Source organism: Eumetopias jubatus, unplaced genomic scaffold, assembly GCF_037043125.1.
Source record: "Eumetopias jubatus isolate StellerSeaLion01/CBP00866 unplaced genomic scaffold, mEumJub1_p1.0 scaffold_10, whole genome shotgun sequence".
Classification (NCBI taxonomy): Eukaryota; Metazoa; Chordata; class Mammalia; order Carnivora; family Otariidae; genus Eumetopias; species Eumetopias jubatus.
In genome coordinates, this window is record NW_028274816.1 from 84,754,608 (window position 1) to 84,769,770 (window position 15,163).

Sequence of the window (15,163 nt, forward strand, 5' to 3'; positions counted from 1 at the left end):
AGTAGGGCCATCTGTTTTAAACACAAAGGTTGTGGGTTCTGTCCCTGATTGTGCCAAAGAGCTTTATTCCTTTCCAGAATTAAATCTGTGCTCTGTGGCCCCATGAGGGGCTCTCTCTGTTGCTCATTCATTCATTCAGCAAATATTCATTGACCCCCACCCCCGACCACGGACCAGGCTCTGAGCTCTTAGAAGGGGCAGGACGCACCCGCCCAGCCCGTCACCACTATGGGAGATGGGGTTCCAGCACCAGAAGGCTGTTGGTGGCGAAGCAGCGTCCATGGTAGTGACAGCTGTCTTCTTGCTTTGAAAATCATTAATGGCCTGGTGTTTGCTCCCAGATGGCATTTTGAGTCTTGCCCAGTTGTGCTGTTCTCAGTCTTGGGTTGGATTTCTGGCAATTTCAAAATCTCCAGGATTGACTGATCAATCTATTCCTTCATCAACCGTTTGTGAACGGGGCTGTGGCTCCAAGCATTACTCAAATTCTTGCTGGAACACAACCCGGCCCCACACTTTCTCCACCCAGTGCCAGGCCTGCCGGGTGAACCCCAGATATTGTTGGGCTCTGCTGACGTCGTGGAAAATCTTAGCAGCTCATGCATAGGACGCGCACTTGTCAATTAGCTGGAGAGCTGGCTGCCGAAAGAAAAAGGTTTGCGGTTTCACGGTTTCACATTGTCCTTCCAAGAGACAAAGGGTCCTCTCCTCTGGCCTCAGAGGAGCATTTTCCCAAGCAGGGCACTAGATAACCCGAGGCCAGGGCTGTACCAGGCGAGCCCCTGCCCCTCCCTGTTCCGATGTGGGAGGTGGAGGTCAGGGAGATGCGTCTATTCGTTCTGGGCACCTGGGCCCGGGCTGAGCTACCTGGGTTGGAGGGAGGGCCGGGGAAGCTCTCGCGGGCTTGGCTTGCTCACTCGTAGGGAGTAGAAATGACAAATGGCTCCCGCTGGGCACCCTGCCGGCCTTCCTGCCGGATCGTTTATCTCGGCGGCGAGTGATTTGCATACTGACGGGGTGGGAACTGCCTCTCTCGGCGCCCCTCCCCTGCTCACCCCTCCCCTCTCCTCCCCTGCTCCCACTCCAGCACAACTCAGGGCGAGCCGCCTGCCCCGCGGCCACCTTGAGTGGCGCCCTAAAGCCCTCGATCGCCTGCTCGATTGGCACTGCCCGAGACCATCATTGTGTCTCCAAAAGGCTCCCGTTAAAACAGTCAAAGCTGCCTCTGAGGGGCAAGCAAGACCTTTCCCTGTTGTAGCGGCAGGGAACAGGGGCTCGTGATGAATGACACCGAGCCCTACCATTTGGGTGTGCTGATAAAAATTTGGTCAGGAGGAGGAAAGGGGAAGGCGAGGCCAGGTGCCCCCTCTGAACCCTTCCAGTCGCACGCTCTCAGCAGCTCTGAGCATTCCAGTCCCAGTTACGGGGGAGGCCTTGCCTGGGCAGACAGCCCGAGAGAGGCAGCATTTGAATCCAGGTCTGCTGACTCCAAAGCCCACAGGTCACAAGGAGCTACCTGTACCCCAGGGGCATCAGGGGAGACGGGGGTGGGGGGGCGTGGTGACCAGGGACTCACCACCATGTCAGCTCCGGAGGCTGTGACCAGGTGGGGGGCTGGCTGCAGGAGCTGGGCAGGGTGGCTGAGATCCAGGCCCCTTCCTTCCTCCCTCTGCTTCTCTTCTGCTTCCCCATGAGCCCATCCCTTCACCAGCGGGGCACACCACATGCCCAGAGACTTCCAGATCCTCCCAATTTGCAGGGCCAGTCACGCTGGGGGTGGTAACAGTCACGGGCCAGCCGTGTGGGGGAGTTCCTGATTGACCGTGTCCCTCTGGGGTAAGGCCGGTGTGGGGAGCTTCGAGGGGCTGGGGAGGGCTGTGCAGGGCTCTCTGGGAGGCCAGGCTCGGTGGGGCTGGGGTGGTCCAGGACAGAAGTTCCCCAAATCAGAGATGAGGCTGAACAGGGGATCCAGTTGGTACATAGGCCCGTTCTCTCAAGGTTGGTCTTTCCTGCAAATCCCTTGCAAGCCTTATCACAGTGGGAAGCCTCCTTCTGCCCCATTGTCAGTAAGGGTTTCGGGGTGTTTTGTGGACCTTCTCCCCGGGTCCTCTGCCCTCAGGCTCTTTCTGAGACCACACACTACCCTGGGTGTATGGCTCAGCCCCCCTGGAATGGGGTGGGTGGGGGGAACTGGGTTGTCCAAGGAAGGCTTGGCTTTCCCTTTTCCTGGACGGTGAGCAATAGTGTGGGATCCAGGGCAGGTGGTGGGAACGGTCTGTTCCACGTGTGGCCAATGAGGACATGCAGCATCTGTAGGAATGTAAAAACAACAATAAAACCAGCAAAAGTTGGTCTGCTTTCTAGTCTGCCTTTTTTTTGGGGAGGGGGGGCCTGCTTTTTGTCAACATCATGCACTCGCAATTCCCAACAATGTCCCTGAAAAATGTTTTTGTTGGTCTCAGTTCTAAACAAAAAATGCTGTTTGCTGTTGGATTTTAATAACATGTATGTAAGCTTCAAATTAGCACGTTTTTATTACTTAACCTTTGATAAACCTCGCATTCTTTGTGGGAGTCAGTTTGGAAAACCCCCGTTGTGCTGCTGGCTGCCAGCACAGGGACGGCCACTTGGGTTCATTTGGGGAGGTAGCTGTGGTTCCTAAGGGTCCCGCATCATTCACGATGGTTCTAGGGGCAGTTTGTGGGTCCAGCCCCCCCGCCCCCAGAATGGCTTCATACAGCATTTGAACAGCAAGTTTGGAATAAACCATGGCGGCCCTGGGTTTGCAGGGACGATGAGACAGAACTTGACTCAGAACTGACTTGACTCAGTCCTTCTGTGTGACTCCGTATGGTTTTTGTTTGTGTTTAAAATTTAAAACAGTGACACAGGGGCACCTGGGTGGCTCAGTTGGCGAAGCGTCTGCCTTCGGCTCAGGTCATGATCCCAGGGTCCTGCGATCGAGCCCAGTGAAGGGCTCTCTGCTCAGTGAGGAGCCTGCTTCTCTCTCTTCCTCTGCCTCTGCCGCTCCCCCTGCTTATGCTCTCTCTCGCTCTCTCTCTGTCAAATAAATAAATAAAATCTTAAAAAAAATAAAACAGTAACACAGTATGAACTGTGACGAGAAGTTATTTACGTTTGGCAAGTACCCGTTTCAGTTCACACGTGAGATACTGTACTGAATGTGAATGATCTTTTTAAGGTGAAAATTTATTCTTCTTTTAAAACACTTGTTTTAAATCACAAATCAGGAAAAGAATGACTAGTACATATTTTATTCCTGTATGAGTTTCCTGCAGCTGCTTTAACAAATTGCCCAATATCTCGTGGCTTACTACAATACACACCTGTTATCTTAGGGCTCTGGAAGCTGAGTCTGAAGTGGGCGTTCTCACCTGGTCAAAACCAGATGTTAGCTGGGCTGAGCTCCCTGCAGAGGCTTCAGAGGAGGGCCCCTTGCCTTAACCTTTTTCCCAGTTTCTAGGGGCTGCTGCATGCCTTGGCCCCTTCCTGCATCTTCAAAGCACTTAACTCTACTTTGTTCTTATAGTCTCCTCTCTCAAATCTGGGTCTGCCTCCCTCTTAGAAGGACCCAGGCAATTACTTTTAGGGCTCACCTGGATGATCCAGGATAATCTCCCCATTGTCGCAAGATCCTTGACTTAATCACATTTGCAAACCCCCTCTTGCCATTTAAGGTAACATTTACAGATTCTAGGGATTAGGGTATATCGGGGGGCTGTTTTTCAGCCTACCACAATTACCAAAAATCATTTTGTCGCAAGGCGTGGGGGTTAAAACATCACTCACTCTGCGTGTGAATCGAAGCCGGAGGCCTGACGTTGCTGAAAATGCTTGTGGAGGACAGGTTTTGTCATAGGTGTTGAGGGGGATGGAGATTGTATTTTGACACAAGTCAGGGATGTGTGTGTGTGTGTTTGTGTGCGTGTGCGCACCTGCTTAGGTGTGGATGGTCCACCGGCTTGATTGATTGAATGGTATGTGAAGGGCAAGTGTGGGGCTGTTTGCAGGGCTATGTCCATCCCACTCCAGGGTCAAGGATATTTGAGCTCAGCCCCTGTAGGACCTTTATGATTTATTCTGAGGAAGCGTTCTTCATGGTGTGTGGTATTTGCCGCCTGGCGTACGTAACATACTCAGCACTCTGATCCATGATTCAGCAACGAACACACAGACAATCCCTGTGCTTCCGGACTTTCTATCACACCTGTACGTGTTGGTTTAGTATCTGTCTCACCCACAGAAGGCAGGCTCCTTGAGGGCAGGCACTTTTGCTGGTAATTAGATACTGCCCAGGAAGACGGCCCAGCACGTGGCAGGCCTCGGCGAACAGTGATGAAACCAGCTCAGGTCCTGTTGGGTGCATCTCTGAGAGGCAAGAATTTGGAGTTATGGCTCTCCGAGTAAAAATGTCCCAGCAGATGACAGAAGTGGATTTCCTCCTTTCCATGTTTTTTTTATCGTGGTGATGCCATTGTTTTGCCTTCACTGTTTGCGTGAAGTCTTGGAATTCAGTGTCTGTTGTGGATCCAAGTTGAATTTCTGAACAACTACATATGGGAGGTGTCAAGATGATCCTTCGATGGTCATTCACCATTTGGCTGAGACACTTATTAGGTACCATGAAATCTAACAGGACAGAAACCTGCCCTGAGAAGGACTTTCCCCCAAATCACTGGATAAGAAAAGCTTCCATTTGGCCCTCAATGTTTACCCTGCCTTCCGATGCCTCCCTTTCCCTAAGCCCTCGACAGGGCATGCTGCTCTGGCCCCCTTGGATCCCACCCAGCCCTGTTCTCCGTAGGGACAGGGAGGCAAGGGAACCAGAGAGGCAGACACTCAGCCTTACAGAGAACAGCATCTCCATCTTCAGGCAGACCCTGGTCCCCGGCAGAGTCAGCCTGCTGCTTGAGATTAGCTTGGACCTGGTTCTCTTCCTGGTTCTCCTTCGACCCTGCCGAAAGGCATGGGGGCTTCATACTTTACTCCAGCTTTCTTGATTCAGTTCGGAATCTCAGAGCCAGCGCATCATGCCCCTTTAGGGAGGCGGACAATCTAGGTACTCCGCATACGGTTCCAGCCGCCCTCCAGTGGAACGCAAAGGAGGAGAGGCCCAGACGGAACGCCCGGGTTCCCGAAAGACAAGCCCGAGACAAGAGACAGATGAAAGAAAATGATGTGAAGTAAACCACCCCCCACCCCGCCCCGAAATGGACATAAATTCAGGCTGAGATCGCATCCTGGTGTTCTGATGACGTGAACCACAAGAACAAAGCTGAGGGAGATTTTTAAATGTCATCACCAGGCTCCTCTGTGGAATTGCAGCTTTGTTATTTATTACGTACCGCCGGGAACATATCATTCCTTCTGTTCCGTGGTGCCGGAGCACTTGCAGCCCGGCCGCCCCGCTGGGCTCCTCCCCACGCCACCGTGTGAGTCCTGCCTCGTGGAGGTGCCAGCCGAGCGAGGAGAATTATTTTTTGTTTTTAATCGATGTCATGTAGGAGCATGCCGGATCAGGAAGACAGAAGCAGGAAGGCTGAGGTGCGGGGGAGCGTGCGTGGTGCCAGCCCCTGTCTGCTGAGATCAGGATTTGGGGAGCCACGGCCCGTCCACAAGTGGCAGGGTGGGAATCTGCTTGTGTATTTGCGAACTAAACAAAACTCCCCAAACCCAAAAAACCAGAGTCCCAGTGTGTGCGGCCAGTTGGCGGAGGCTCCAGGCTCTCGCGGCCTCCCTGAGCCCAGCGTCCCTGAGCCCCCAGCTGCTCCTCCAAGTCCTTGGGGAAGAGAGGCGAGCGCGCGTTGCTGGCCCATCTGGGCAGCCACCGCCCGGCCATATTTCACCTTTACGCCTGCTGAGTTGCCTTCTGCTTTCAGAAAAGGGAAATCCAGACAACAGTAGGAGCTCTCCAAGAAGTTTCAGTTCCACGTTTTCAGCCCGCGAGGCGGCACGCTGACAGATTTCACCCAGATGATGACATTTAGGGGATGAGTGAGGCCGCCAAGGCCACCGCTTTCTAGCAAGGCTGTCGTGCCCGGCCACGGTTTCGGGGTTTCAGCTGGGGGCTCCTGCTTTTCCCAGAGAATCCTTTCTTCTTTCAAATTCGACCTTTTATTTTTTATTAAAAATTTTTTTTTTAATTATAAATTTTTTTTTTTTAACAATTCGACCTTTTAAACAAAGCTTTGGCCCTTGGTCACACGAACGAAGGCAGCCCTTACAGAGAAGCCTCACCACCATGTTACGTTGCACACCAAAGATGATGGAGCAGCCATGCAAACTCAATTCTGTAAGAAATATTCTGTTTAATTGATTTTCTAAAAAAATCTATTATGTTTCTGTGGGCCTGTCTATTGATCTGCAGCCCCGCAGAAGTAATGAAGAAGCTTTGTGATCAATAAGGCCAAAGTGTATCTTACCCTGAATCTGCTCTGCCCGCCCGCTGGGGATGCGACCGGCCGGATTCCCCAGACGGGCATCCCGACGAGTGTGAGCAGCCTTCTCCATGACTGCTGAAATTTATTTCTATTGGCATCAACATAACAAATGAAACCCTGATGACTTTCCTTGCTCTGAAAGCCAAGAATATATCACACCAGACGTCGTGAAACACACAAGAACACAATTTGCAAAAAGAAAAAAGAAAAGAAAAACCCGGCATCTTTAACCTTAGCGCCTTAGCTCCTCCCCCACACTTAATTAGGATAATATTTTACTCCTCAGCTCTTAAGCTGGTTTTCTCTCGTATTCGCCGCCCGCCCTCCCCAGCCCCTTCGGATTGGTTTTATGAGTCTTAGAAGGTTTTTCTGTGTCCGTCGTGAATGCCAAGTTCAGGTAGGTGCAATTGCAGACTGATCATTCTGGGTAGAGCTGACATTGCTATCTTACCCTCTAAAAAATAATAATGTTGAAAGAAGACAAGGCACCTGCAGTAACTTACACACGAGCGGCGGTCGGTCGGAAATGCTGCAGACACCATCAGGCAATATTTTGCTACAGAAACAAGAGCTTCCTGAACCTGATAAGTAATCTTGGTTGCTGTTAATTTCAGAGTTTATCATTTGCATTTTGCCCTTAAAGCAGAGGACACTGCCTGAGGCAGATTCTGATCAGATGCTGTGCAAACTCAACCGACCGCTTTGAGTGGATTTAGGAATGGGCTCTCCTCAGGGCTAGCGCTGTGCTTCCTGACCACCGCCCCCTCCAGAGAAGCTGGCAGGTGCAGCCGGATGGGGCGTTACGTGGTGCAAAAGCGATGCTATCAAGGTCAGCAGGGACCACATCATGAAGGGCTTTGCCCAGGGGCACTGGGGAGCCATGGAGAGATTATTATAAGGGGAGAGAAGTGACCAGATGTGTAACTTTACAGCCATTACCCGCTACAGGGCAGAATGGCTGTTCTCAGCCCCCTTCTGTGTGCACACACTGAATGAGGACGGTAATGATCATAGCTAGCACTTACAATGGACCAAGCTCTGCTCCCAGTTTTATATGTAGCCACTCATTTCACACAGCAACCCTCTCAGGGAGATACTGTTATTCTCTCACTTTACAGATAAAGACACAGACATACGCGGAGGGTCCCACACGACAGGTGAGCATCTCATGAACCACACCGCCCTGGTCAGGTGTGGCGTGGTATCCCTGCTCTCTCAGCTCCCCAGGAATGCCTGCTGGATAGGAAGCACCTGAGGGAGGATGCCTTTCATGGAGGGATCATAACCCTCACTTGGTTCAAATTTGGATTCAAAAAGCAAGTCATTTGGGGGAATGCAATTATTAGTAAATGATTGCATAAGCACATCTTCCAGCAGGTTAAGATGAACCAGTGTGTTCTGGCTCCAAAGCCCAGCTAGGAGCATGGCCCAGTGGAGGAGGAGGGTGTAGCCATCACGGGAGGGACAGCGCCTGCCTTGCGGTGGTGAGGGAGAGGGAGGAGCGGGGGGCTGTGCCCAGGGGTCCAGCCAGAGTGACCTGGGGGTTGGCAATGCCTCGCAGAGGCGGATGCCTGCCCGTGTGCAGGTACGTGTGTGTGCCGTCACCCCACACGTTCGCTGGGTACCTCCTCTGCATTACACTCCTCTGTGCGAGGCACCGGGACATTGCAGTGACAGGCTGGGGACATGGCTTTCACAGCTGACATGCCAGTGGGGAGCTCACGTGTCCACAGCGGGGGACAGAGAAAGAGGAGCTGAGATGAGCAGAGCAGGAGGGATGATGATGATGAGTTCAAAGAGAAATCCTGCGGCTTCTCGCGGGCGCTCTGCGCACCCACACACGCCACGCATGGAAAGGCACGCACGTGAAGGACAGAAGGCCTTCTGCACCAAGCGCTGAGTAACCCTTACAACCAGCACAAGGGGAGGCACCCTTGGAGGCTGGCCAGTCCCCACTGGCCATTCAGACAGCTCCCGGGTTGGGACAAGTAGCTTTGAACGCCTGCGGGAGGGAGGGAAGAGCCTGGAATGGACGTGCGGACGGAAGGAAGGGCAGGTGTCTTCTCCCTTGCACACCTGCCTGGGTGTTGAGGTGACTTCTCAGGCAGGAGGCCTCTGCCCTCCAGCATCCCCCAGCTCTGCTCCAAGCCATGGAAAGGCCCGCAGTTCATCCCTGCTTCTGTCCAGATGACAAGGCTTGGGAGGTAATTTGTTAACACGGTAGCCCTAAGTGGCCCTAAGTGGCCTTCGGGGCCAGAGGTTATCACTGGCCAGTGCGGTACAATGCCCCCGGATGCTTTAAAACCACAGAAGGGAAGCTGGGCCAACCCAGACGTGCGAGGTCAGGGTCTGTAGGTGAGGCCTGGGTCTAGTTTGCAACCCCCACTCCCCCACCCGGCAGCTCTCCTGTGCGGCCGGAGCTGAGGCCCTGGGGTGAACGCTTCCCTGTGCTTTGAAGCCATGGTCCTCAGGTTTGGTTGGCAGCTCTCAGAACCAAAATGGAGGAGGCAGGTGGGAAGGTCAGGGAGAGAGAGGCAAGAGGGTTGGGGGCGGACACCTCAGGGACAAATTCTCTTTCCTTCCACTTTGGTGACAGAGGGCCACAGGCTGGGGACCTTTGGTGGATGAGAACCCTGTGTGTGCCTGGGCACAGGGAAGGTGCTCAGTGACTGTGTCGAGCGAGTGAGGACGGGTGGACAGGGGGTGGGAGGTGGGGGTGGGGGGGGATGGGGTGGAGGTGGGGGTGGGAAGACAGATGGACAGGGGGTGGGAGGTGGGGACGGGACTGGTGGTTGGGAGGTGGATCGGGGGAGGGGTGGGGGTAGGGGTGGGGGAGGGGGGTTGGCTTCTTAGGCTCCTTCTGGGTGCTGCTTTCACGCGGTGTGTTTGTGTGGTGGAGGTGGCGCTGAGGAAGTGGGGTCTCATGTTCGCTTTGGCCCTGGTTTCACAGGAAATGCTCAAGAAAAATGAAGACCATGTCGGTATAAAATTAGAGTTTTGACGGAGAGCCAGCCTTGAACACAATTTGTCTCAGGTTCTTTAACTGAGAAGTTGAAAGGATCTCAGTGTCCAGAGGGAATCTTTAAGAGTTTCCTGTTCAGCTTTCCGGGTGAAATCCTATCCAAGCATGGCTGGGCCCCAGCTCTTGAGTTCGGCTTTCTCCCCTGTGGGCTTCCTGGTCAGGACCCCCCGCATCTCCTTGGTCTTGGTCTTGGCCTCCGCGTGGGAACCCGGGGTGTCCTGCTCTGATGGTGAGCCCCTGCCCCCCACTTCCTTCCTCCTTTCCTGGCCGGGCCCCTTCCTCCTGAAAGCCCTCCTAGTCCACTGTCTGAATGCTGGTTCTCGAAGGCGGGAAAAGGAAGACAATACCGACAGAGTTCTGAGTTTTTCAAAATGCTGCAAGCAGCCCCTTTAAAGAGCCACCATCTATTCTGGGATTATATCCTTCCCGCCTTTTGGGGTTAAGAAGTCCCTTATTTTATAAAATGACTGTGACGTGGGCTGGCACGTGCTTTAAATGTTGTGCTTACTCAGAGCATAACTTGGCCATCCATAGTCATTCCCTACTTTCCTGTTCTGAAATTTTGCCACATGGAGCCATCAGGGTCCAGGTGAGGATGCCACAGAGTGGGGCTTCCAGGCCAAGGGACAGAATCAGGGGGGAGGGCCAGAGAACCCCAGGAACCCTTTCTACCCGTCTGGGGCATGAGGAGGGCACTCGTTCGACAAATGTTGCTTGAGCACCTGCTGTATGAGAGACAGCGGGTGGGGTTCCGGGGAGATCAAGACAAATGACGTGGTCCCTGCCCTCAGGTGTGTGGGCGCAGCTGAGACGAAAAGTTACCAAGTGCCTTCAGAGGGTGGGCACTGCTCACATCACATGTCCCGCCAGCCAAGTCACGGTGTCGTTGGCTTAGTAACTGGAGCTCCTTTCTGCTAAATGGGACAACCCCTGGCTAGTTTCATTGGCCAGGACGGATATACGACTGTGTGGGTGTGTGTATATTTTACAGGTAAACCCAGATCACGAACATTTTAACCGTTTTGTCTGTGTGTGTGTTAGCTGCACGCCGGTGGTGAAGAACAGGCACGTAATGCTGCTCAGACGTGGGAATAGGTATGTCATTTTGCATCTTTAGGATCGGCAGCCATCCTGGTTTTTTTCTTATGGCTGGTCCTTGTGTGTGCATATCTGTGGATGTGTGTGTGGGGGGAGGGAGTGAGGGGAGAATGGAGAGCCCCCCCGGGATAGAAAACACTTCCTAGCCGGGTCATATGATCCGTTCCCTTTTGGCCTGAGTTTCTAGCGAGAGCAGCCAAAAGAAAAATTAGAATAAAAGAGGGTTTCCTGGTAGAAAAGGAAACCATTTTTGGGACATGTCATGAAGTTTAAGGTTTGGTGCCCTGGGGCGCCTGGGTGGCTCAGTCGGTGAAACGTCCAACCCTTGATCTCAGCTCAGGTCTTCTTCTTCTTCTTCTTCTTCTTTTTTTTTTTTAAGATTTTATTCATTTATTTGGCACAGAGAGAGAAGCACAAGGAGGCAGAGGGAGAAACAGGCTCCTGGCTGAGCAAGGAGCCCAATGTGGAACTCGATCCCAGGACCCTGGGATCACGACCTGAGCCGAAGGCAGAGGCTAAATGACTGAGCCACCCAGGTGCCCCCTCAGCTCAGGTCTTGATCTCAGGGTTGTGGGTTCAAGCCCCGAGCTGGGCTCCAGGCTGGGTGTGGAGCCTACTTTAAAAAAAAAAAAAAAAAAAAAAGGAAGATTTGGTGCCCTGGTCCTGAGGTGGGATGAGGTTTGGGGTCTGGGCCCGCACACGTGGCGGTTGCTAGGTCACACGCTGGGGCGGAGGACACGGCTCTCCTGGGAGCCTGGGTGGGTGGGGGAGTGGATGTTGCCCAGCATTTCTGCTGCAGGGGTGTACTACACCACACTGACGGAGCCGCCACATCTGCCCCCCCTCCTGTGCCTGGTGGGCTCCGGCTCACCCTTTAGCTCTTGGCCTTCCCTGGCCCCCACAGCGGGAAGCCTGTCCTCCTTACCCTTGTTTGCGGCATCCCCTGTCCCCTTTGTGGCGCTTGTCACGATTCATTCCTCCGTACTTGTCAGTTTACTGGTTCGCCGACCCTCTCCTCAGCTGGACCGTGCGCCCACAGGCTGGCGTGTCGTAGGTGCTCAATAAATACTTCCCGAGTCAGTCCTTTCAGGGTCCTAGAAATGGTGACGAGTTTAGTTGCGTCTTGCAGGTGAGGCAACAGACGTCAGGGGGGCTGAGCCACCCGCCCGCGGCCACCCACGTGGGATGTGGTGGAGCTGGTACTTGACCCTGCATCTGCCTCGCTGCAAAACCTATGCTGTGCATGCAATGTCCTGACCCCACACATACGCCTCTCTCCTCTGACCTGGGGACACAGAGGGGTGCTGCAGAACAACCTGGACAACCCCCTACCTAGTCCCAAATACCGCCGGCCCAGCAGAGAAGATGCCCAGAGAGAGACTGCCAGAGCATCGAGCCTACTGCAGACAGTACCCCTTCAGCGACCCACCCAGCCAGAGGAGGACATGACTCTTCACTGTCTGTCCTGGCCACTAGCAGGATGGAACGAGCCAGGTCTTGCCCTGGAGACTCCCCTGGCTGCCTGCTGTCCCCTTCCTCCTTTGGCACAGTGGCCTGACCAGGTGGTCCTTGCCTTGCAGACTGGTGTCCACTTGAAGGGTCTCCTTATTTTGTGCTTAACGAGGACTCAGATGGCCCTTCAGCAGCACGGGTCTGGAGGCCTGAACTCCCGGCTGGGAGGGGACTGCTCGTCTCCAGAGGTTGTCCTTGTATTAACACAGAGCCTCTAGGGGCACCTGGTGGCTCAGTCGGTTAAGCGATTGCCTTCGGCTCAGGAGAATCCGGGGTCCTGGGACGGAGCCCCACCTCTGGCTCCCTGCCTGCTTCTCCCTCTCCTCCCTGCTCATGCTCTCTCACTCTCTCTGTTGCTATCTCTGTCTCTCTCTCTCTCTCTCTCTGAAATAAATAAATAAAATCTTAAAACAAAAACAAACACAGAGCCTCTATTAGCAGGTGGGGCACAGCCCAGTCAGGGTGATTAAATCGCGCTCCTTGGGTCGGGGGGCTGCCCGGGTGGCACAGCTGGTTGTCAAGACTCTTGTTTTCAGCTCAGGTCAGGATCTCAGGGTCCTGAGATCAAGCCCCATGTCCTCGGGCTCTGTGCTCAGCAGGGAGTCTGCTTGAGAGGATTTCTCTTCCTCTGCTTCTGCCCCTCCCCCCACTCGTGCGCGCATGCGTTCGCGCTCTCTCTCTGTCTCTCTCTCTGTCTCTCAAATAAATAAATAAATCTCTAAAAACAAAAAGCCCTCTCCCGGTTGCTGCCAGTGCCCTCCAGGTGGCAACCGGGGGACAAGAGCCCCCAGCCTCTCAACCACCTCTTTCTGGCGTCCCCAAGCCCAGCACCATTATTTCCGCGCCTGCAGGGAGACCCAGGGTTGTGGGGTTTAGGACTTGGGGGGGCGGGGGCGGGGGAAGGCATATGAGGAGCTCTGGGTGGCTGCTGGGTCCCAGGCACACATGTTAAAAAGAAAACAGTCTATGGGAAAACAGCGACAGAGCACAGAGGGGAAAGCCTTTGGCTGCCCAGGGGGGACCTGCCCCAGGACAACTTTGGGGGTGAGGTTCTGGGTGAGGAGAGATGAGGGAGGTCTTTTCAAGTCAACGGCCAAGAGCTGTCTCCATCCCAAGTCTCTGAGTGGTGCTGGGGGTGAGACCCGGGTGTGCGTGTTGGTTGTGTGGTCCCTGCCTCTGCTCCTGGTGTCCAGCTGCCCATTCAGGCCCGTGATGGTGTGAGAGCCTAGCGGCCAGGCTAGGGGCTATTGCTCTATGTATTTGATCTCATTTCAGCTTATCTCTGCACTTCATTTACACTCGGGTACCAGATGCTCAGAGAGGTTAAGACGCTTGCTTGGGGATGCACAGCTGGGGTTTGTACCCAGTTCTGTTCGCCTCCTGGGCTCCTGACTCTGTGCGGGATATTCCACGGCTGACCACATCAGCCCCCCAGTCTGCCGGCCTTGCTTCAAATTTTCATTCCTCCGCTTACGAGAGCTGTGACTTAGGATCTCCCAGAATCCATCTTCAGCTCCAAAACACAAGGGAAATACCAGCCAATTCTTCTTGAGGTTGTAGTGAGGATCAAAGATACAAACATACGTGAAAACCACGGTGGAGGGCACGCTTTTCTCGGTCCAGCTGTTTGGGTTTGGGAATGAGTTCCCCATCAAAATTTTCTTTAAATAGAGGGGAGATATCCAGACAAACATGAGCATCATCACTCCCTACTCATGCACACACATTCCCATCTATTCACACACATACACGCATATTTATAGCCACCTACATATGTAAGCATTCACACACATATCTAGTCACATCTATTTATACACATATACGCACATTCCTTTTGCTTTGCTTTTCTTGGCTGGAAAGTCGGAGGTTCCTTCCTCCTCCCTAGAAATGATGGCATCATAATGATTCCTGAAGCTACATTTTCCGTGAAGAGAGGGCAGCACGGTCCCTCCTGGTGCGAGAGGTGGCCTCTCTCCTCTGTTGTCACGAGCCAGTGGCTGATAGGAGCCCGGTCAGTCCACAGCCCCGGGCTCATCTTCCTTTCCTCCAGGAAGCAAAACAAATGCTTGATCTCTGACACCTCAAACCAGCAAATGCGGGGGGGGGGGGGCGGGCGGGCGGGCGGGGCTGGGAGACCCCCGATCCTGACCCTTACCTATAAGGCTTAAAAATATGGAAATGCAATTAGCAGCCTCTGCAGCCTAATGAGGCCTCTCTAAAATGCTGATAAAATACTACTCAAGGAAAATGCTTGAGAGCCTCTTCAAACTTTCCAAAATGTGAAGTGCGTCCTTATGGAGAAAACGCCAATCTAGTCTCCTTTCTTCAAGGTTCAAGATTAATTAGGGGCTTATTTAGTGCATGAATGACGAAACAAATGAACTCTTGGATCACAAAGCATTGAAACCAATTTTTTAATCATTTTTTTTTTTTTTTTACAATTACATTCCTATCATAAAAGTCTTCATTAGACGTTGTCACCGGCATGTATTGTGCTAGGGGAAGGAAGTATTATCACCATGGGCTTTTGACAAGACTGTGTTTCCTTCCCATTAAAAGAGGGCTCTTAGAACAAAAGCCTTTTCTTTCTTCCTAACAGCTAAGGGCTGTGACTTGGAAGGCTAGTCTAAGCTCCAGGGGAAATTCAACTCCCTGTGTGTTCTCCTCAACCTGAGTGCACCTGCTTTTTCTGTAGACAAGGCTTCTTCCCAAATAGGATGGACCAACAAGGTGCAGGGTACGTGTGCCTGGCTCCCCGGACTGTGTGTCCATTTACACAGCCCTTTGTGAAGACAAGACAGGCATGGAGAGCCAAGTGAATCCTGCATCCCTCTCTCTCCTCCTCCCCACAAACCTTTGAGTGGAAGCCAATCTGGACAGCCACCTGTTACCACCAACCCATCAGTTCCTTTCATTTGGTAAATGGTTATGGTGCACCTACCAGCGCTGTGCCCTGTTAGGGGCTGGGGATACAGCAGTGAGTCCTGGATGCCGCTTTGCCTGCCTCTCTCCGGTGGGGCCCCCAGCTCAACCGGCAGGGGCCAGCTGGCCGACTGGGTGCAGAGCCCTG

At 53.3% G+C, this 15,163-nt stretch overlaps 1 long non-coding RNA gene across 1 annotated transcript; it reads right to left on the reverse strand.

Moving 5' to 3' along the window:
• Positions 1–1,083: 1,083 nt before the first annotated feature.
• On the reverse strand, positions 1,084–15,163 carry LOC114216043 (uncharacterized). The gene is made up of 3 exons (XR_003610675.2): positions 15,035–15,163; positions 11,507–11,675; positions 1,084–2,310 (listed from the first exon to the last, which is right to left on the reverse strand). It is a non-coding gene; the product is annotated as an uncharacterized LOC114216043 (long non-coding RNA).